Genomic DNA, 22,705 nt, shown 5'->3' with positions numbered 1-22,705 from the left:
CAAGGATGGCAACTGATGCAACTTGGCTGTGTTTTTTTTTTAATTAATTTAATTTTTACTGAAGGATAATTGCTTTACAGAATTTTGCTGTTTTCTGTGAAACCTTAACATGAATCAGCCATAGGTATACATATATCCCCTCCCTTTTGAACCTCCCTCCCATGTTCCTCCCCATCCCACCCCTCTAGGTTGATACAGAGCCCCTGTTTGAGTTTCCTGAGCCATACAGCAAAATAGACTTATAGACATGGGGAGAGGGGAGGGCAGAGTGAGATGTATGGAAAGAGTAACATGGAAACTTACATTACCATATGTAAAATAGATAGCCAACTTGGCTGGTTTTATCCCCTATGGAGACAAACGTCTCTGATGACTGTTGTGTCATGAAAAATGCTGGCCTTGTATGTATTCGCTAACCAGCTCGTGGACACTCTGCTACATAAGTATCAATTTTAGGATTTACATTCAGGCAGAGCTTGCTCTTAGCATGCCTTATCACCCCATTGACATGTAACTGTCCATCCAATTGACACTAGATGGCGGTTATACTGCTAGATCACCACTTGTTCAATAGGCCACCACTTCTGTGTTCTTCTGCCTTTCTCCAAAAATGCCTTTGGCCACCATCTCTTCTTCCCCATATTCCATCACTGTCTTAGTTTAGGTCCTAATTCTTTCTCACCTGGGCAATCAAATGGCAACGAGTCGTATCCCTCTGCCTCTCCCACTGGCTTTGCTCAGTCTGCTCTCCACACTGCAGCCAAAAAGACGCTCTTAAAAACGTACCTCAGGTCTTTATCACTTTCATTTAAAATACAGAACTTCTCCATCCTTTTCTGGATCTCACACCTTTAGCAGACTGTGCTCATGTCTTAGGCATACTCCTATCACAAGTAGGTGTTTCTCTGCTTTGTCTGTTCTGGTTTAACTGTGACCTAATGCCAGATAGAATTTTTGCTTTCTTGTGCTTGTTTCTCCACTTCCTAAAACATTTCCTTACTTGTAGTCAACAAAGAAAAAAGAAAAGAAAGTTGTATTAACAGCTACTGAATTAAAATGGGTAGTTAGATCCTGGACTTCACGTTAGGAAGTTGCCATGAAACGTTCCCTATTGTATTTCAAGACTAATTATGAAATTGCCATTATAAAGCACACATTCCTCTCACAGAACAATTAAAAAACTCAGTCCTGACAGCCACAATTAGTATACCACTCTGGAGACAAAAATTTTTTTTTAGTCAGAAAACAAATGGCTTTCGGCCTCAATCCAGAATCACCGTCAGAAGAATGTTTTTGTTTTCGAAGATTAATGCCTGCTTTTCTTTAAGTACCCAAAACCACACTCATTCTACTGATGGGCTCCACTGGGATTGCTTTCAATGCGCATGATCCACTAATACACCTTGTTAGGGAACATTGTTTCAAAGTCTCAGTCATAATCGGCCATATTGAAAACACACGCTACTGGGGATGGAGTGTGACGTAGTTTAGTGAGGAATGCCCAGGAGAGGCCTGCACCTTCTTAAAGAGAACCTCTTCATTTCAGTGGATGACACCTTCTTTTCTCTAGCCATATAATCTATCATGATGGGATTTCCTTCTCCTTCCTCAATGACCACAGTCAACTGCTTAAAAGACTACTGAATCCACTTCCTCCTCATCTCCATCGCTACTGCTTCTACCATGGCCTTGCCATCTTTTGGTGGAAACTGCAATATCATCTTTATTAATTTTTCTGTCTCCTGTCTTATTCTTTCAGGGTCTTCAGAGTACTCTATCTAAAAATTAAAGTTTACCATGCCATTTTCTTATTTAAAACCCACTGAACACCCTCCACAATTCAAGTTCTATTACCTGGCATTCAAAGCTTTCTATTATTTGACTGACAATTATAGAAATAGATAATAGATAATTATATCCATTATTTAAGTGTCAATTATTATTTACTGGGTGTCAGGGACTGTTCTAAGTGCTTTCAATATACTAACTTGTTCGTTCTCATAACACTCCTAGAAAGTATTATTTCATCACTGTCTTGCTTTCAAATTTCAAAACTTGCCATTCTCACTATATAATGTATATATGTGGTTTATAGATCATGAGGTTTTATTCATATTTCTTCCTCTGCTTGGTATGACTTCCATCTGCTTCCTAGTTTATCTTCTTAACTGACTACTGATCATTGACAACTCATTTTAGATGTATTAGTAGTCCCTCAAAGCCTGTTCTTCCCTTTCTTCCAAATGTGGGAAAAGAACCTTTGTCTAAACTTCCAGAACACTTAACATAAAAGCTGCACATGATATTCGCATGCTGAATTCTCACTGTCTCTTTATGGACACATGACTAGTCTGAGTCCTAAAGGGAAGGGGCTATATTTTATTCTGCATCTACATTTATATTCTACCCATTTCCAGCAAATGCCCGCTAAATACTTATTGAATAGAATGGGTACTTTCCTGCATATTCATGAAAAAGAATATTTACATGGTAAATATAACTGAGCATTAGTGTAAAAAGCATCTTGGTAGGAAAGAAAAAGAGCTGGGGATGAAAGTAGAGGAACAAATTTAAATCAGGAAAAAGTTATGAAAAACTGTATTTTTGAGTCATTTTAAAATAATAAGAAACAAAGGAAAGAAAGAAAAATAATATTCCATAGTCTAGTTTTCCGTGAGGTATTTGCAAGCTTGCTTTGGGGCATGGAAATAAGATTTATTTTACCAAGGTATAGAGAACATATTTGGAAGAATGGTGGTATTGAAATAACCATGTAGTGAAGTATTTTAAATATTAGCCATAGGAGAATGACTGTTGATATTACAGGCAATATGGAACCACTTACGTTCTTGCACCAGGCAGGAGGTTGACTAAGAAAGCAATCAAGAAAGATTATTAAGCAGCTGTTGGGTAGATCAGACATTAAAGATGATAGGAACAAGGAGAGTAGACAAGAATCTATTGCATACTGTAAAAACAAATTGTGGTATATATATGACAGAATACTATAGAGCAATGAAAAAAAAAAGAAATGAAACTATCTAATCTAATCACCATGGATGAACTGCTGAAGAGTGATTCTGAGAGCAAAAACAGCATGACTACATTTACATAAAATGTAAAATATGAAAAAATATTAGTTATTTTTGAAGGAAACAAATAGGAACAAGCATTTAACTCTACTGTTGAAAATTCATTCATGAGAAAGATAAACAATAAATTTAGGAGATCAGTTGTTTATAGAAAAAGAAAGAATATGCTTGTAAAACTATGCATAAGAGTCTTTTTTTCCCCAATATTTTATTTCTTACCCTGGCGAGTGGGCCTATTATGTATTCATTCTCAACATGCTGTATAGCACAGACATATATGATAGTAGTAATAATAAATAGAAAGCAATGGGAAATGTATTTTAATATATTCTACTGCAAATACAGCTGCAGGTAGAAAGGGGAAGAAAAGATCCACAAATTAATATAAGGGAAAAAATGAGTTAAGATCTTTAATAAGGCATTTCAGGTCAACAAAAGCACAGACGAATGAAGACAGTAGAACCACTTAAGCAACTGACATCTTGGAGAGAGTGTTTCATATTTCCGAGCAGAGTTATGATGTTTAGATATAAAGATAGCTTAGCGACAGCAAGAAACATACGAGTGTTGAAAGAAAATTGGAGATAATCTGAGCACAGGCAATAGCTGAAAACATGTGAGCAGTGAGTTCACTGAGGGACAGGAGGAAAAAAAAAAAAAAAAGCAAAGGGCCTTGAAACGCCGCAGAGTTAGTGAGCCTGGTAGAAAGGAGAGTGAGCAAAGGAAAAGTGTGTTTATTTGTTGGCAAAGGCTCCAGAGACAAGTCAGCTTTTTATTGAGTTCGAACATAAGGAGAAGTACCCAAGAATGTAAGCCTTTCATCACATTTGTTTCATCTGTCACTGTATTTACTTTCCCTTGAGAATTTAAATGGAGATAGATCTGAGTGAATTTGAAATTTGCTATTTTATAATGTTAAGTCCAAAACTTCTAAATAGTTTTGAAAAATCATCAGGTCTGTTAGAGATTTATTTAGAACACTTTCAAATGTGCCTGTCTCTTAAGTTTCAGCTTTTCTTTCCTCTTCTACACATTATCACCTACATTTGACTTTCAAAAAGATAAAGAAAACTATGATTGTTGCTAATATGTGTTGGGGTGTTTCTATATGACAAGAAAGACACAAAACTTGTACACAGATGACCTCATTTATAATCAAGGACTTATTTAATCCACAACTACTTTTTAAGCAATTTGCTTCTAGTATGCACAGACACTGTCCTAGGTGCTGAAAATATGACAGTGAACCAAACAGATCCAAATTCTTGCCCAGAGTTTACCTTCTTGTGGGAGGAGAGAGCATAAGTGAAATACATTAGTATAATATAACATACAGTTTTGTTGTATTTGTGTTGATATAAATAATGAAGGAAAGGAGCTGAAAGTTCATGAGGGTGGTATTTAATTTTAAGTAGGATGATCAGAGAAAGTCTCACTGTGTTGCCAATTTGATTAAAGCCTGGAAGAGGGAAGGGAGTCAGTGGTAAAATGATGTGGGAGAAAACTCACGGCAAAGGGAATGGTAAGAATGAAGGCAGACATACCAATAGGATGCAGCCTGATTGTCTGGGGGTGTGACCTGTACTCTCAGGGCAGGGAGAGGAGTAAGAAATGGGCTTGGAGAGGAAGGGGAGGAGAGGGAAGAGGAGACTAAGAAGCCCTTTCAGGAAACGCTGTCTTTAATTTTAGTGAGATAAGAAGGCTCCATCAGGCTCTGAGCAGAAAAGTGGCCTGATTTGAGTTTTATTTTAGCAAGTACAGGAAACAAGGGCAGACATAGAGGTGCCCAGGGAGGGGACAGGTGGGAGTTGCTGGTGACTTATACCAGGGTTGGAGCTGTGGAAGTTGGAAGAAATGATATTTTTCTGGCACAAAATGTTTTGGTTGTGATGTGAATATGCAGTTTGCTTGTTAATGCATATGTGATTTTGAGACTGAGGTAATTGTAAGGTCCTTTCTGATGGATAAGTATTCTTTTTCTTTTTTTAGACCACTGGGAAACCACCATTGTTCCACACACTATGGCTACCCTACATGCAATGACTTCCATTTGTTGCATATAGAATAGAAAGCAAATTCTTTTTCTCCTTAAACAACTGCAATAAAATTACTTCTAATGGCTGGTTACACTGCCATTTTTACAGTGTCAAGACAATGTCCCATGTTATTAAAGATGAAAGATGTTAAACATGAAAGTCTGATCCTGTGGTACTATCTTTCCATTTTGAACCATCACTGCACAAAGAAAAGTACACTGCTGACAATTTAATACGGTTACAGATCTGGGCTGAATTTTATCAACTGACATTAAAACATGCTGTGCTGCTGTCAGTTAGGTTTGTTTTGTCACTGTTCTTGTTGTTGTTTAGTCACTAAGTCGTGTCTGACTCTTTCACCACCCCATGGACTATAGCCTGCCAGGCTCCTCTGTCCATAGGATTTCCCAGGCAAGAATACTGGAGTGGATTGCCATTTCCTTTTCCAGGGGGTCTTCCTGACCCAGGGATCAAATCTATGTCTCCTGCATTGCAGGCAGATTTTTTTTACTGCTGAGCCACCAAGGAAGCCCCCAGTCTTGTTTACCAACACCTTAATAGATAAATGTTACTAGCAACTGAGCTACCAAGGAAGCATGGATATTCACTGGGCATCAGAATAATCACAAATATCAACAAAAAGTAGTAGTTAGAGTTATAAGGTCATCCCTGGTAGCAAACTGGCTAGTCACATGATCCAGGATACACTTTATATCTTTTTAGACTAAATTCCACATAAAAAATAAAAATAGTACTAAGTTCAGATAATAATAGTAAACATCCTATTGGCTCTTATAATAATAAAAACAGTATGATATTTTGTTATGATTCTTCTCAGAAAGAAGTAGCTATATTAGTCATATAGTACTCCAAACGTACTATGTAATAAAGTACCTCCAAACTCAGTAGCTTGAAGTAGCAACCGTTCATTTCCATGGATCTGCAGCATTATTGGGTCTGTTGCCCTGGGCAGGGCTTAGTAAGGCGGGTCTGTTTCAAGGTGCAGGTCAGTGAGTGAGATGGGAGGAGCTGGTCCCTCCTTGTGTTTATCCTCCTTGAACAGGGGGCTGGTTAAGGCATGTCCTTTTCAGTGATGGCAGGAGTGCAGAAGAGATGGCCAACCTGAGAAGTTCAAGAAGGGATGGGCTACAGTTCAGTTCAGTTCAGTCACTCAGTCGTGTCTGACTCTTTGCAACCCCGTGAACTGCAGCACGCCAGGCCTGCCTATCCATCACCAACTCCCGGAGTCCACCCAAACCCATGTCCATTGAGTTGGTGATGCCATCCAACCATCTACAGTTAACTGTACTAATTTACAAGAGTTGACTGTTTTATCTTAGTGTTTTGCGAGTTGGTTGTTTAAAAAGAGCCATTATCGAGAAATAGACATAGAGGATAGATTTATGGACATGGAGAGAGGGGAGGAGAGGGTGAGCTGTATGGAAAGAGTAACATGGAAACTTACATTACCGTATGTAAAACAGATAGCCAATGGGAATTTGCTGTATGTCTCAGGAAACTCAGGCAGGAGCTCTGTATCAACCTAGAGGGATGGGATGGAGTGGGAGATTGGAGGGAGGTTCAAAAGGGAGGGGATATATGACCAACCTAGATAGCATATTGAAAAGCAGAGACATTACTTTACCAACAAAGGTCCGTCTAGTCAAGGCTATGGTTTTTCCAGTGGTCATGTATGGATGCAAAAGTTGGACTGTGAAGAAAGCTGAGCACAGAAGAATTGATGCTTTTGAACTGTGGTGTTGGAGAAGACTCTTGAGAGTCCCTTGGACTGCAAGGAGATCCAACCAGTCCATTCTAAAGGAAATCAGTCCTGGGTGTTCTTCGGAAGGAATTATGCTAAAGCTGAAACTCCAGTACTTTGGCCACCTCATGCGAAGATTTGACTCATTGGAAAAGACTCTGATGCTGGGAGGGATCGGGGGCAGGAGAAGAAGGGGATGACATAGGATGAGATGGCTGGATGGCATCACTGACTTGATGGACTTGAGTTTGAGTAAACTCCAGGAGTTGGTGATGGACAGGGAGGCCTGGCGTGCTGCAATTCATGGGGTCGCAAAGAGTCGGACACGACTGGGCGACTGAACTGAACTGAATGGCTGATTCATGTTGAGGTTTGACAGGAAACAGCAAAATTCTGTAAAGCAATTATCCTTTAATAAAAAGGTAAATAAATTTAAAAAATAAATAAAATAAAATATAAAAAAGCCATTATTAAAAGCTATATTATAATAAGTTACAAGTAAGTACATTACATTAACAACAAAGATAAATACTTAAAAATCACTTTCTCACTATGTTTCTACATTCCCTTAGTATCTAGAATCTTAAGGCGATTTAGGTCTATTCTCTTTGTATAGTAGAAATACTATAAATGGTACGTGCCTGTATGTCTCTTCCCAGCATTGCATTCACCAGTGTCTCCCGGTAGCTTGAAACTGACAGTGGTGGGAATACTGATACCATGGAAAATAGCTAGTGCTAAAAATCAAAACATTTTTCCTCATGTTTTTAACAATTGATTTTTCACCCACACTGTTTAATAAGTTGAGAACAGGTTGTTGAACATTTTCAAGGAGAACATTCATTTTGAGTCTTTTCTTGAATTAGGTCTGCAAATACTGCATTGGCCAAAATCAGGCAGTAATTAAATGCATTCCATCTTTAGTCAAAACGTAACCTGGCAGGGTTCATTCTCACTTCATGCCGGATCAGATATTTCTGACTTTAACCCTGGTTCTGGCCATTTTTTGTTATTATAATCATACATAGTAGCCTGCCTCAGAGAACCCTGTCCCCTCTGCCTGACCCTTAAGCTAACATGCTTCTGTTTAGCTCACAGGGAGATAATCTGACCCTGATCACCTGCGAATGTAAGGAAATGAAAATAACACATCCCCCCGCCTGAGACTTGCCATTCTAGCAAATATTTGCAAGAATTAAATGGTCTTTTTTTTTTTTTTTCCCCTTCCCTCCCTCTATCTCTGATCCATAAAAAACCTGGCATCCAGGCCCGGAAAGATGCCATCTTCTGCCATCTTCTTGGTCAGCCGGCTTACCAAATAAAGTCATTTTCCTTGCCTCAAAACCTAGTCCTTTGGGTTTATTGGCCTCTCGTGTGGCAAGCAGAGTGAGCTTGGACTCAGTAACAGATCTGGTGACCCAGTGCAGGAGCCTTGCTGCTAGTGTCTAGCCAGCCCCGATCAGGGAATACTAAGAGACAAGGCCCCAAGCAGGTGTTGGGACCATTTGTCCTCAGGGTCTTCCTTTCAAGTTTCCCTGAAGTGGCACTGATTGCCCTAGCATTTGGCAGTTGAGGCAAAGAACCGGCAAAATGTATTTTTAGGGTAGTGAAAATGAAAGTGAAGTCGCTCAGTTGTGTCTGACTCTGCAACCCGTGGACTGTAGCCCACCAAGCTCCTCCATCCATGGGATTATCCAGGCAAGAATACTGGAGTGGGTTGCCATTTCCTTCTCCATTTTTAGGGTAAGTCCACCCAGTTTGATAGCTGGTTCATTTGTGGTTTTGTGTGCCTTTTTGTGTTATGAATCAATGGCTCAATTTTGTAGCCTAAGCCACTCTGGTATACACGTGGTGAACATAGCCCCCTCCTCAATTTGGGCTTTTCCTTTATAGGACAAGCCAATTTGGTTGAGGTACCCTGTCAGAGGGGGTAGGTGTTGCTGGACTCTGGGAACTGGTTCATTGGGGAGCTAGTTTTTGTGGGGTGAGCTACCTAGTTGGAATTAGCTCATTCGTTTTCTAGGGTAGATTTATTTTGTAGGGTAGATTTATTTACCTGTGTTGGGAGCTGGTTCAGTTGGAACCAGTCATTGGGGAACAAGTTTTCATGGGGTAGGCTGCCTAGTTGGAATTAGTTCATTTGTTTGTAGGGTAAATTTATTTACCTGAGTTGGGAGCCAGCTCATCTGTGCATCTATACAATCTGTGTGTGTCATTTCTGTTGAAATTTACCTATGTCTTTTGTGTTTTGGTGTTATCAAACTTATTTTTAAAAAGCCTCCAATAAAATAAATAAATGTATATTAAAAAAAAAAAACCTCCAAGAGTGAAATACATAAATAAACTATTATTCAATTAAAAAAAAAAAGGCAATTTCATCCATCTTGAAAGAAACCTCTTTGGGGTGCATATTATGTTCAGAAGAGCAATGGACCCTGAATGGTTCACAATTACACAGTCTCATATTTAGAAGCACCTTCAAAGGAGAGGAACATTCTGATAATAAGCAGGCCTGGGGGTTTCCTTGGACTTGAAGCGTCCAATTCTAATTTCCCCTACTGGAGTTCTGGGTAACTTTGACAGTAGGGAACAAGTTGATTGATTCTCTAATAGATATCACTCTTCTTTGTAAATTAAATGTTCAAATAACCTTTTACCCAGAATGCCTTGAGATCAGGGTCCCACTGGGGCCTTTTTGACCTTATCCTATATGGAGAGCTTTGGCTCCCATCTCGGGGGAGGAGGCTTTGGCTCCAATTTGGAGTGTTCTCCCTATGAAGGGAAACTCCTTTTATAAGGCACTTTGGACAAAGTTCACAGGTTTAATGGGACTGGGAAGTCACAGTGTGACTTTCCAGCTGGCTAGGTTTTGGTTCCTTCTGGCTACTTTGGTAACAAGACAGTTATTTTGTTACATTAGTCTGCCATCTTCTCAGTCAGCCAGCTTTCTGAATAAAGTCATATTCCTCATCTCAACACCTCATCCCTTATATTTATTGGCCTCTCCTGTGGTGAGCAGAATGAGCTTGGACTCAATAACAAACTGATGGCACAATGGGATGGATTGTGGAAGCCAACAGTTCAACCTACCACAGTTAGGAAATGGCACAAAAGCCAGGTGGACAGGGAAGTCAGTGTTTCCATATATAAGTAAGTACAGATAGCTTTGATTTTCTTCAAAAACAACTATCACTCATTATTTCTAACATTTCCTAGTGAAAAATAAATACTTAAAATAGACAATTTGAATTACAAAATAGATTATCAATTTCTACTTATAAAACACTTTTTAATTATGAATGTAGACAAAACTGAATAAGTTGGCAAGAGTTGCTTGTTGGCGATTCCTAAACACTAGTCAGCATAATCCCAAGTAAATTTTTATTTCATTCTGAACTGATCGTATTCCACCCAAACCTTGATTCTTTCAAGATACTGCAAAGCTGACATGGCCTATGAGAGAAAAACAACAAAAAAAAAAGCCTCTATGTTTAACTCCAGTAATTTAATAGTCTTCCTTTCCTTACTTGCAGATTTGTCTGTTAATTGGAAATAGTATTCCCAGCTGCATTGAGAATGTTTTCTGAACAAAGGGAGGAGGACATCTTAAAGATTGCAGTGGAAGTTAAGGCAAACCATAATTTACATTTCAGAATATAAATGCCCCAGGGAAGCCTTCTTCCCCTGCTGCCTAGAACTTTGATTGGCATTTCAATAGGATGCCACCAAATGGGAGGTTGGTCCCAGGAAACCCATCCTCAGGGTTTCCAATGACTGTAATTCCAGGCATCTGATCTGAGAAAAATAATGCCTATGAGTTCAGGACATTTAAAAATTTAAGGCATCCATGAAAGCCAATGAGAACCATAAAATGAACCCAAGGAGGAGAGCAAGGACATGGGTCCTGAGGGTTTGCAGATGCTTCACTCTGGAGATCAGATGTATTTCTAATTCAAGTTATTTCAGCTTGTGTGGTCATCAATAAAATGGCACAGAGAAGACATATGTCCCACCTCTACCCCAAAACTCATCCTCTCCAGAAATAATGATTTTCCATAGTCTCTTTTAGATTTTAAGCATTATAAAAACTGCATCTTGTTGGATATATACAATTTCTGTAAATTCCTGGATAAAAATTTTATTTTGGATGTTAAAATCTGGCCTCTTTAACTCTAAGAAACATTTTAAAAATGAGATAAACAAATTGAGGTAATTCAGAGTTCTTCTCAACTTGTCTCTACTTGAGACAATTTGAGAAATTTCTGTATCACTCCTTCTCTTCTCCAATTCTCCTAAGCATGCAGCTGGAAGATAGTAACCAGATTTTAATCTCTTATGTTTATTTTTTCTTCTCTTGCTTGTATTTTGGGTGCCATATATAAAAAAAATCATTACCAAGACCAATGTTAAGGAGTTGTTACTAGGAATTTTAGTGTTAAGCCTTACATTTAAGTCTTTTTTAAAAACCTGAAACAGAGTTGACTAATATTAATAGTATTATATTACATTCAGGTGTACAACATAGTGATTTGATATTTTTATAGAGTATATTTCATATTAACTTATTATAACATATTGGCCCTGCTCCTTATGCTGTATTTCAAATGTTTATAACTTATTTGTATCTAGTAGTTTGTATCTCTATAATCCCCTGCACCTATCTTTCCCCTCCCCCAATCCCTTTCCTCTGTGGTAACCTCTAGTTTGTTCTCTGAATCTGTGCCTTTACATCTATTTTATTTATTCATTTGTTTAATTTTTTAGATTTCACATATAAGTGAAAACACACAATATTTGTCTTTGCCTAAGTCTTTAATACATTTTTTAGTTAATTTTGTAAGTGGTGGAAAAAAGGGTCCAGTTTCATTCTTTTGCCTATGAATATTCAGTTTTCCTATCGCCATCATTAAACAGACTTTATTTTCCCTATTGAGTATGCTTTACTTCCTTGTTGAATATTAGTTGACTACATAAGTGTAGATTTATTTATAAATCTACATAGTATAGATTTATTTCTGGGTTCTGTATTCTGCTCTACTTGTTTCTGCTTCTTTTTATGCCAGTACTATACTGTTAATTACTATAGCTTTGTAGTATATTTTGAAATCAGGCATTGTGATACCTCCACCTTTGTTCTTTCTCAAGATTGCTTTTGCTACTGAGGGAGTGTCTTCAGTGGTTCCATACGAATTTTAAGATTTTTTTTTCTCCTTCTATAAAAAAATATCATTGGAATTTTGATAGAGATTGCATTGAATCTATAGATAGCTTTGGATAGTATAGATATTTTAACAATATTAATTCTTCCAATACATGAGCAGGGAATATATTTCCATTTATTTGTGTCTTTTTGAATGTTCTTTACCAGTGTCATAGTTTTCGGAGTACAGATCTTTCACTTTCTTGGTTAAATTTGTTCATAAGCATTTTATTGTTTTTGATGCTATCACAAATGGGATTCTTTCTTTTTCAGACAGTCAATTTTACTGCATAGAATTGCTACTATTTTTGTATGTTGATTTTTATATCTTACTACTTTGCTGAATTCATTTATTTATTCTCACATTTATATCTGTAAATAAAAAAAAATTTGTGGAGTTTTTAAGGTTTGCTGCATAAAAAATCATGTCACCAGGAAATCTAGACAGTTTTACATTTTCCTTCCTGATTTTTGATGCCTTTTATTTCATTTTCTTGCCTGATTGCTCTGGTTAGGATGGGGAACACATGTATACCTGTGGCGGATTCATTTTGATATTTGGCAAATCTAATACAGTTATGTAAAGTTTAAAAATAAAAGAAAATTAAAAAAAAAAAAAAAAAAAAAAAAAAAAAAAAAAAAAGACTGCCATTACTAGTGAGAATGGGCAAATCTGTCTTTTTCCTCATCTAAGAGGAAAAGCTCTGATTCCTTTGTCATATATTCTGTATGTTGAAATTGTTTTCTTTTTTTCAGTTGCATTAGTTATGCATTCATCTTTCTCTTCAAGATTCTCCTGTACATGCAGTTTGATCTACCTTCAGCAATCTGGGAAAAAGAAAAGACATGCTTCATACGGGTATTCACAAGTAGCTTACATCTGGGTATGTGTGTTTTCTTATCCTTTTATTTTTTTGTTTTGTTTTCTACATGGAATTTTTGTTTGCCTTGCTGAGCTCAGTGCTGCTCACTGCCCTGACTGAATAGAATCGGCATGGGACCAATTATTGAGCTATATACAAGTTAACTCATCCTATCCCTGGTCTCTGTAATGTCTAGGCTGAAAACACAAATGGTGTCACCATCTGCTCTTGCTGTCATTTTTCACAGAAATCTTCTTAGTGTGTTTTAGGATGTTGCTTCCTTAATCAGTTGAGTCTTATCAAGTTTCATCTTTTACAGTCTTAAGTATCTATACTTGTAAAACATTAATAAACTGAAACCTTAATTAAATAGAGTTGGGAGACCAGAAAAGGGAGCTTTCATGCCCCGCAATGAGGGTGGAGCCCAACAGCAAGAAGAAAACCCTCCTTCTTTCCTGGGAAGGGCCCAGCCAATGAAAATCCATGGGCTCTCTCTGTTTACTCCAGCCCTTCCAACTTCCTTTTCCTCTTTATAAAACGATTCTCCTTTCCTGCCTGTGTGGGAACTTGCACGTGACTCGCCAAGAATACAGATCTTGAATTGCAATTCTCTACTGATCCACAATAATTCCATCTTTGCTGGAGAACTTTCTGATACATTCTATTTGTATTAGGTCAATGTACTCCAACTCTGACATGCTTTAAGGGTTAGAAGACAAGGAGGCAAGAGATAACGCTTAAGCTGTGGTACATATACACAATGGAATGTTACTCAGCCATTAAAAAGAATGCATTTGAATCAGTTCAAATGAGGTGGATGAAACTGGAGCCTTTTATACAGAGTGAAGTAAGTCAGAAAGAAAAACACCAATACAGTATACTAATGCATATATATGGAATTTAGAAAGATGGTAACGATGACCCTATATGTGAGACAGTAAAAGAAACACAGATGTATAGAACAATCTTTTGGACTCTGTGGGAGAAGGCGAGGGTGGGATGATCTGAGAGAACAGCATTGAAACATGTATATTATCATATGTGAAACAGATCGCCAGTCCAGGTTCGATGCATGAGACAGGGTGCTCAGGGCGGGTGCACTGGGATGACCCAGAGGGATGGGATGGGGAGGGAGGTGGGAGTGAGGTTCAGGATGGGGAACACATGTACACCCATGGCTGATTCATGTCAATGTATGGCAAAACCCACCACAATATTGTAAAGTAATTAGCCTCCAATTAAAATAAGTAAATTTAAAAAAGAGAGATAACGCTTAGCCGTATATATTGCTCCTAAACCAGTACTGTAAAATGTATAAGCACAAAATATACTAGTTATTGTGATAAAGATGATAATAAAAGGATGCTTTCTTTTTGTCTACTATCACTCTAATCAGAATGGCTATTCAGCCAATGTGTACCAGGATATCTACAGCATCCATTTTGATTGGTTCCTGCCCATGTTACGTGTGCTGTTAAACAATGTAAGGATCATAGTTATCTGTGATGCTTGCAAGGTACACTAAGAATAATCTGACAGCTTGGAAAAGTTGGTAAGGAAATAATACTTTGGAAGCTCTTGCTGTTTTTTAAATTGGTAGAGTTGCCAATACCTTGTTCTCTATTTGCTACAGGAATGTATGAAAGAGTCCGAGGAGAATGTGCCCATCCATTGGATAGGAAACAAGATGTAGTGTAAGTATGCTAGAGCAAAGTAAATCTTTCACTGACATATTACTAAGCCTTGGTTTCCAGCCAACAGAACCACAAAAAGATTCACTGTTTCCCCCTACTTTGAGTTATTAATTTTGACAAAGCCTAATGTCTATATTGTCCCAACTTAAGCAAGCCATTCCCACAAACACCTGCCAACTTCATCCATTGAGATGAGATGCAGATATCAACCTTACTCAAGATAACACTTTCTTGTTTCAGGCTTCACCCTTTGACTTTATTCTTAATGTCACACGAATGCTGTTTTCTATTTTTGGAAGATGGTTAGGGTCTTCTGACCATCCTTACATACGGACTGCCTGGAGCTAACTCTAAGTACAATTCCAGGAGTGAGAAATAAAAAGAATAAAAAAAGTAAACAAGGGTTCATGTGTTGGTATGTTAAAGTTCTAGGAAACCAAAGGAAAAACCTGGAAACATTATTTTATCTGTAATAATGAAAGCTTGAGGTCTTTTGGACACAGGAGGTGGTTAAAAGGGCCTTCAAATTGCAGGCTTAGAGATCTCAAAAATGCCTCTTCCACAGCTGTCCTCCTAATGCACCTTTCAGAGGCTCTGCTCTGTTCTGTAATGGGTTTTGAAAGGTTCTACTCCCATAGAAAGATTCATCCCTTTTTCTCTAAGCAACTTTTGCTGAAAGCAAAACAAAATAAGCCTTTGAAGTAGGGGAAAAAACCAAACACTTAAGACATAAAAAGGAAAGCTTTCAAAATTTGAAGATTAATACCAACTTTAGGGTGGCATTTTTGGGGACCAGCAGTGTCCAGCGAGTTCTGACAGCAATTTGATGACTCTTGGAGCTGGACACTGGAAATAGGACACTTACAGACAGGTCACTTACAATACTGCCAGTATTGTAGATCATTGATATTCACCAATATTGATAATCCTTGGAGCTCTAACAATTGCTTCCAATTTCAGTTAAACTGGGGCTTCTCTTGTGGCTCAGCTGGTAAAGAATCTGCTTGCAATGCAGGAGACCTGGGTTCGATCCCTGGGTTGGGAAGATCCGCTGGAGAAGGGAGTGGCTACCCACTCCAGTATTCTGCCCTGGAGAATTCCATGGACTGTATAGTCCATGAGGTCGCAAAGAATCAGACATACCTGAGTGACTTTCATTTTCAATAAATCTCTTCAAGCAATGGTTGCTTCTTGCAAGTATGGTCCCTGAACTAGTGAAATTGGGAGCCATTTGAAAAGTTCATTCTCAGGCCCTACCCCAGAGCTACTGAATCCAAAACTCGGAGAGTGGGCTCTGCAGTCAGTTTTAATGAACTTTCTGATGCATACTGCATTTAAAGAACATTGTTTCTGAGCATCTTCCCAGGAAGAATGTCATCCAAGGTCACAGCCATGCTACTCTCCCTCTGGATGTCTCCATTTCCTCTGTGTAAAATACTCCTCTGGGTAATTGAATGATGTTCATCTAAAACTGAAAAGGACTGGCAGAAATGTCTAAAGTACCAGAAACTGAGAGTGAGGGCAAAGTATGATATTTGGCAAATAACCCCAAGTCCGCCCCATCTAGGGACCTTGATCTCCATCTGGATGAGACTTCTGGTTATTGGAATCTCTATGGCTCTTCTTCTCCAGCTCCTAAACCTGCTTCTGGCCTCACCCTCACTGGGTGACCAACCCAAATCCCCTTCTCCCACTGGTTCTCCTAGCTACCTTAGTGTTTTGGTTTGTTCTCAACCTTGCCTTCTCCCTTTATTTGCCCATTGCTCTTCCTATCAGGTCTCAGGATGGAACAAGCCCTGACTCAGTGAGAGCCCTAAGAGGCCAACATTCCCTCGGGAGGGTAATTAGCACCGCTCTCTCTATTCTCAGTCTGTAAACTTACAGATTGATATCTTCCAATATATCTAATACAGCAGCCATTTATGGAATGAATGAATGAAGAAACGGACTGAGAGAAGCTCAAAACAAACAAGTCCCAAGGTGACATAATTCTCAAATGCTTGATGTGGAAACCAAGCCAATTTTTACCCACCTGCAAAGTTCTTCTTGCCCATCCCACACCACACTCCCTCAGCTGTGTTAGCCTCCTGTTTTGTCTGTAAGGTCTGTACTGTACTCTGCTTTGCAGGGACAGAAATTTAGGGCTGGAAAGTTATAGGTGTTGCTGAGTTTGCTTAGTTCTATTTATAACCGAAACATAACAGGTGCTATTGTTTCAGACACAGATCATGGAAAAAAAGGTAAAACAGTTCTTAATCACTTGGCATTTCTTTCCTCTTCTTTCACAGAGGGCAGTGTTACTTTTTCATCTGCACTTTAAAAATGCCCTTGGGAAATGCCATTGAAGATGAAGGAAGAAGAGAAAGATGGGGTTTATCCTGGCAGGCTTCACAGGTCAAATGTAAAACAAAGGAGGACAGTGGTGCATACAAAGGAAAAAATCTATTTTTTTTTCTGCTTTAATTAACATGGGAGTATGACAAGCATTAATTAATATTTTTAAGTTTAAAATAAGGGTGCGCCAACTGAAGTCAAGGTCAGGAGTCCAAGTGGTGAGAAAGATTCTAGTATGATAATCTATGTGAATGACATAGAGTGAACCCACATATCTTTTTGGAATGGACTTGCGAAACCATTTTTCTCTCTCTTTTGCAATCAGAATCTGCACTTATGAGGGAAATATGAATCAAATTGTTCTGTTCTTACTCAAAAAATAATAAGATAAGAATGCAGACAATTAAAAAAATATATATATATATACATATAGTTGGATATCTTTCTCTCTCCTGAGGCAGCAGCCCAGGGAAACAGGCTTAAAATGATAGCTGGGAAGATTTGAGCCAGATTCCATCAGGGTTGCTAGTTGTGTTTTTCTAGGACAAGTTACTACGACCTACAGAAGGGTCCCTGCCCACTGGGCTGAGGACTTTTGACTCTAGAGCTGCCTGTCGTCCTCGCCTGAATGTGGATATTTCCCCAGATGACCTCTGCAGTTACTCTCAAAATAAGGGTCTCATGACCAATCACCAACCTGAATTTAAATTCTGGTTCTATTCAGTTTGATCAGTATGATTTGGGGGCAAATGAATCTCTATCAGAGACTCTGTTACCTCATTTAGCACCTGAGAATAATTCAGTTTTTTGATATGACTGATCTCAGCAGGATCAAGTTACACACTGTTGGGACTCAGTGCTAAATGAAGTGTGAGAGCCCCTTGTGCAAAAATTGTTGAAAATTTCAAGATGGCAATGGCAGAGAATTAACCCAAGCACAGGACTCTTGTGAACACAGGACGCTTCTTAGTGCAAAGTCCTGGGGGCTGTGAAGGTCATATGCCCATGAAGCCTGCAGCGCTTCAGGATCTGCTGGATCATCAATGTCCGTGAACCTGGCAGGTTTTGCTCGAGGACCCAGAGCGAGAAAACCCGAGTGGATGTGTGACCCTCTGCCAAGGCCTGGCCGACCGCATACTGCTCTGTTACAGAACTGCCCTGAGTGGGTTATGTAATGGTATGAAACAGGCCCTTTTTTATGGATATGAAAGTGAAAGTTGCTCAGTCATGTCCGACTCTTTGTGACCCCGTGGACTATACAGCCCGTGGAATTCTCCAGGCCAGAATACTGGAGTGGGTAGCAGTTCCCTTCTCCAGGGATCTTCCCAACCCAGGGATCAAACCCAGGTCTCCTGCATTGCTGGTGGATTCTTTACCAGCTGAGCCACCAGTGAAGCCCTTTTATTTATATTTATATATATATATATATATATATATTTAATTCAATTTTTTTGTACTCCCTAAGCTTATTTTTAAGATTAAATAACAAATGTAGACTACAGGGCACACTGTAGAAATAAATCAGCATTTCCCCAAATAAGTTCCAGCAATCACCTATAGGAGAAGACTGCTTCTTACAACATAGATTGCCAGGTCCCATGGCAGATCTTATGAATCAAAAGCTCTGTGGTTGGAACACGGAAACTTAAATTTTTACCAAGTGTCTTGAGAGAGTCTGAAGCCATGAAAGCATTAAATGATTACAGTAAATACGTTACCCACCTACTCCTTCTCAGTTCCAAGAATGATATGTAATTTGTGTTTGACAGAGCTTGTGTGTTAGTCAGGGCCTCTCTGATGGCTCAGACAGTGAAGAGTCTGCCTGCAATGCAGGAGACCCAGGTTCAATCCCTGGGTTGGAAAGATCCCTGGAGAAGGGATTTTGTATGTAATTTGTGCTTGACAGAAGCCTAGCCAGTACCAAAAATATATGATTCTCAACAGTGACAAATTCCCTTTTCAGTAGCAATAATTATTGCAACAAGTGTAACAGTACAAACTATGGTTCGCTGAGCATTTTCTACCCGTCAAGTGCTCAGTAGGCACTGCAGTTAATCCCATAATGCCTTGAGAGGTAGGTCTTGTCTTTCCACTTCACAGGGAAGGAAACGGAGACCCAGACATTAAGGGACTTGCAGTGCCACGGTCTGCAGACTCAGACATTAGGGCCTGGCACTGCCACGGTCAAGGCCTGGCTCTCGGCAGGCCCAGAGGCCATGGTGGGCTGCCACTAGGCCACCTCTCTGAGCAGAAAAAGAAATCATGAATGCAGGTCAACTTTCCTTATAAATGTATTTTCTTTATTTTGTGATCTAAGTGCCTTGGCCTTCTTGACAGTAAATTTAGAGTCTGGATATAGAACTGTCTGGAGGGTTAAAGTGATGGAGTGGATCTCTCCCTCAGCAGGAGGGACTCCAGGAAAAGTGTTATTAAACTGCATTGCTTTCTCACATCTGAAGCTAAACCACACATGCCTAGTGAGACATTTGTTACTGTCTTTTTTTTTTTGGTTAATAAATCTGGCTAAAAATACTCCAAAGATGAAAAGATGACAAATGTAAGAGACAAAGAGACACATAAAAAAAATGTGAATGGGTGTATGAGAAAGAAAGGTGCAGTAGGCAGCTAAGAAATAAGACAACAAGGGAAGTTTGTATGTATTACATCAGTGTCTCTTTTTACGAAAGGAGTCATACAAAGACGGTAAATGAGCTCTTTTCAGTGTTTCCTTTTCATACATATGGAGCACAAGGGGGAAAAAAGACTGTATATCTTGGTCTTCTTTTCCATGTAATCGTCAGAATCAGATTTTCAGTATCTACAAAGTAACTTTCTGGAATTTTGATTAGGATTGTGTTGAGTCTATAGATTAATTTGGTAAGAAGAGATATCTTCATAATGTTGAATCTTCCTAAACATGCACATGGAATATCTCCCCATGGGCTTTGGTCTTTGATTTCTCTTATTAGGGTTTTATAGTTTTTCTCATATATATTTATATGTATGATGTGTAGCAGTATTCCTATAATATTCTATGTTATATATATATATAACATTTCTATAAATTTATTTTTGTTTCATTTTTGTCTGCTAAATTTTTCTCTTCTGAAGGGCTATAGATAATATTCTGAGCCATATCCTGTGAGCTGTCTTATAGATACTGAAACACCCACACAGTGGTAGAAGTTAACTACATGATGACCAGACTGTAGCCATGACATAAGCTTCCACAATTTTGAAAACTCTCCTCAAAGAAATGGGAATGAACCAGTTCTGGAACTGAAGATTAACTGAACTTAAAGCAATCAAGGTGATGCTGACCAGAACACCAATGACCAATTTCCAGATGATCGTCAGAGCCGACTGTCTCCACATACAGCCCCCGTCCTCTGCCTATACTCCACATGTGCTCAGTTGCTCAGTGTCCAACTCTTTATGATCCCACGGACTGTAGCCTGCCAGGCTCCTCTGCCCATGGGATTTTCCTGGAAAGAATACTGGAGTTGGTTGCTGTTTCCTCATCCAGGGTACTCTACTTAAACTCCCCTTTTAAAGTTCTTGACCCCTGGCTGTCAGCGGAGGGAACGGGCCTTTGGACATGAGTCCACCCTACCACCTGGTTGCCAGCCTCCAAAAAGAGGAAAACTTTCCTCTCCACCAACCTTGGCTGTTTATTGGCTTTGGAGCATCAAGCAGTTGGACCCCACCTTCAGTAATGCTATTATCATTTACATATGTTGACCCATTTAATATTAATGACAACATTGTGAGAGACGCACTGTTTCTGTCCCAGTTTTGGAAATGAGGAAACTAAGGCAGAGATGTTAAAACAAACAAGCACCCACGTCCACGGCTATTCAACTAGTAAGTAGCTCTCATGAAGTTCACACTCTGAAATCACTGAAACAAGCTCACTTGGACGAATGACTTTCCTAGGAAGCTGCTTTCTGTTTGGACACTAAAACTGTTAGTAAAAGATATCTTGTACATATCTCAATCATTTTATCCCCCATACACTCAGGTATGCCTGTTTCTTTTCCAAACAGTTGTTTGAATAAAGGAGTCCATATCTGCTCTATCTCTGTGCCTTTTCAGATAGTACTGTCCAGCATACCCCATAGCATTCTACCAACACCAATAAGATTAATCACCTTATACTTTTTCCTGATCGTGCACTGCTCTTTATAAATGTCTGTGTTCCTGGTTCCATTTGGCTGTGAGCCCTCCTGACAGGACCCCATGCTTTTCCTCTGGACAGAAGCTAGGGTTTGATTTTTGTTTCTCTCATGATATATCTCACTGAGCCTCTTTCTCTGGTTGTCTTGGTCAGTAGAATGCCCTTTCCTTGGCCCTGAGAGCTCATCTTAACTTTTGTTCTTTCTGAGTTTTTTGGTTAGGAGGAATTTGGGTGAGAAGGAGATTCAACCAGTCCATCCTAAAGGAGATCAGTCCTGAATATTCATTGGAAGGACTGATGCTGAAGCTGAAACTCCAATACTTTGGCCACCTGATGCGAAGAGCTGACTCATTTGAAAAGACCCTGATGCTGGGAAAGATTGAAGGCAGGAGGAGAAGGGGCCGACAGAGGATGAGATGGTTGCATGGCATCACCGACTTGATGGACATGAATTTGAGCAAGCTCCGGGAGTTGGTGATGGACAGGGAAGTCTGGTGTGCTGCGGTTCATGGGGTCGCAAAGAGTCAGACATGACTGAGCGACTGAACTGACTGAGGAATATAGCAACAAGAGCTTAAATATATCCCTTATTAAACATTTGGATGTGCATCAAGTGCTGAGAAACATTATTCTGAGTGGAAACTATATTGGGTTATTAAATTTTGTATTTTGTGTTCCAATACGAAATCACTCAATTATGAATGGAGTTGAAGCCAAACTTTTAAAAACCCAGAACAGGTAGATTCAAAGAATCTGCCTGCAATGCGGGAGACCTGGGTTCCATCCCCAGGTTGGGAAGATCCCCTGGAAGAGGGGATGAAAACCCACTCCAGTCTTCTTGCCTGGAGAACCCCCATGGACAGAGGGCTGCAGTCCATGGGGTTGTAAAGAGTTGGACACGACTGAGCAACTAAGCACAGCACACAGCACAGTGGTATTTCATATGTTAGTCTTCGGGCAAGACTGTGCATGAATTCTAATTCAGGTAGAAGAATATTCAAAGTGTCACCTCAACCAAGCCAAGAGCTATGCTGTTCACACAACAAGTAGATATTCCTCCACATTCATTTTGATAAATGTAGGAGATCACTGTTGGCATTTAGATAACCCATATCCACATCTGGGGTGCTCATCATCATGACAAAGATGGGGAACAGAATGGAAAATGCCACACTATCAAGTATTTTTCCAAGAGTACAAGACTGTGTCTCTAATAGCTTGTGTTTTTTTTCAGAGCACATTTTCTTTATGATGAAAAATGACAGCTTGACATAAATATTCTCTTCACCCAGCAGAGAGCAAAGTCCAAAGAGAGGAATACTAATTTTTCAGCCAATGACTATTTTGGTGCTTAAATAATCTAAATACTGTGGGCAACTGCTTTAGGTCCAGAGAAAATACATTCAGAAAAGAAGTGACCATCCCCAGCTAATGACACAGCAGCCCGCCCGTACAGCTGCATTTAGTGAAGGGCTATCCTGCTGTCTTTTCTTTTGAAGTTTCATGGAGAGACACATTAGTGGGGTGAACACTTCCATCTAAGTTTC

At 39.2% G+C, this 22,705-nt stretch overlaps 1 long non-coding RNA gene across 2 annotated transcripts in view; it reads right to left on the bottom strand.

Moving 5' to 3' along the window:
- The window catches only part of LOC129634750 (uncharacterized), a 307,884-nt gene that overhangs the window by 28,917 nt on the left and 256,262 nt on the right, over positions 1-22,705 (bottom strand). For both annotated transcript variants that reach the window (XR_008705867.1, XR_008705866.1), the window contains one exon: positions 6,023-6,250. This is a non-coding gene — a long non-coding RNA (uncharacterized LOC129634750). The remainder of the gene's footprint in view (positions 1-6,022; positions 6,251-22,705) is intronic.

Source organism: Bubalus kerabau, chromosome 20, assembly GCF_029407905.1.
Source record: "Bubalus kerabau isolate K-KA32 ecotype Philippines breed swamp buffalo chromosome 20, PCC_UOA_SB_1v2, whole genome shotgun sequence".
Lineage (NCBI taxonomy): Eukaryota > Metazoa > Chordata > Mammalia > Artiodactyla > Bovidae > Bubalus > Bubalus kerabau.
Note: the sequence above shows the minus strand (reverse complement) of the source record. Positions and strands in the feature narration are given on the sequence as shown.